This window comes from Homalodisca vitripennis, unplaced genomic scaffold (assembly GCF_021130785.1).
Source record: "Homalodisca vitripennis isolate AUS2020 unplaced genomic scaffold, UT_GWSS_2.1 ScUCBcl_9853;HRSCAF=18489, whole genome shotgun sequence".
Taxonomy (NCBI): Eukaryota; Metazoa; Arthropoda; class Insecta; order Hemiptera; family Cicadellidae; genus Homalodisca; species Homalodisca vitripennis.
The window spans coordinates 9,161-10,305 of NW_025785964.1; positions in this window are offsets into that span (position 1 = coordinate 9,161).

The window sequence follows — 1,145 nt, forward strand, 5'->3', positions numbered from 1 at the left end:
TTCTTGAATATATTACTAACATCACTATCTGACCCAACCACATTTCACTGTGGCTTGGTATGATTAATATTATGTAAAAATTATACAATACTATGTATTGTATTTCAAGTACAATAAATAACAAATAATATCAAAATTCTTTATTGCTTACACACACACACACACACACGCACACACGCGCGCACACACACACACACACACACACAATATAATATATATATATTATATATATATATATGTGTATATATATATATATATATATATATATATATATGTGTGTATATGTATATCAATTAAATTTTAAATTTAAGTTGGACCTACACAATACATATCTATAACATTTCATTGAAAATTTTTTTACATATAAAGATAATTATAATATGTTTTATTCTAATCTATAACTGGTGAAATTAAAAAAAATAACATTATATAATTGTAGAATTATTTTAAAATAGCTTTTACTTAGTTGTAAGTAATTACAAGTGATTAATTACTTATAATTGAATGAGTGTTGCAGCAACCCAGTCAGTCTAGTGGTGCTGGATAAGTCCAGTAGTCTGTATTCACTAACTTACTTAATATCAGATTGAGTGTTCGTTGCTTAGCTATGAACATTTGCTGTTTTCTTTGACTAAAGTTCTGATGGATTTTGAGCCATTTCCTGTTGTGACTTATTTTATTTAGATCTCTCCATTATAAATTCATTTTGCAATCAGTTTCTTTTATTTTTATAGTACTGATTTGTTAACAAATATAGCATTTTTTATTTTGCAAACAGAATTTTATAAATTAGATCAAATAAACCTTTTTTAAATTGTTTTTTAAATTTCTGTCTACGATCATCCAAAATTTCAAATACAGTAAGGGATAAAAATAAAATTTACAAAATTTTCAGATAAAAGGCATCAGGTACCTGTTATTGATATTTGTTCATTTTGAGGTTACTTTTTTGAATGTGATAAAAAATAACCGTCTAAACTAATAAGAACGCTTATTATATTACTTTTGTTCTATAACTGTTTATATTATATAAAATAATTTTTATAATTAGACTAAGCCTACATGAACAATTCATCTACAACACTTGTGGCAAACACAGAGATAGATTCATTATTATAATCTGTATAGACTTATTGTTGTCCAGT